Here is a 319-nt window from a genome sequence, read left to right on the forward strand (position 1 = left end):
AGATATGTTCCTAAATTAGTATAATTATATACTATTCATTAAATATTAATTATAATATAATAATATAATTATAATAAAGGTATTTTTTATAAAATAATTTAGAATAGATGAAAAATTTCATTTGTTTTGGATGGAAAATGGACTCACGAGAGATCGACACGTCACCCTTATTAGATGGGGAAAACCCAGTTTTAATATATTAAGTAGATTATAATAAAGATATTTTTATATAATAAATTTAGAAGAGAAAATAGTGCATTTATTTTGGCAAAAAATAGATTCACTAGAAATTGATACATCATTTTTATTAGATGGGAGA

Source organism: Arachis duranensis, chromosome 6 (genome assembly GCF_000817695.3).
Source record: "Arachis duranensis cultivar V14167 chromosome 6, aradu.V14167.gnm2.J7QH, whole genome shotgun sequence".
NCBI classification, from domain to species: Eukaryota; Viridiplantae; Streptophyta; class Magnoliopsida; order Fabales; family Fabaceae; genus Arachis; species Arachis duranensis.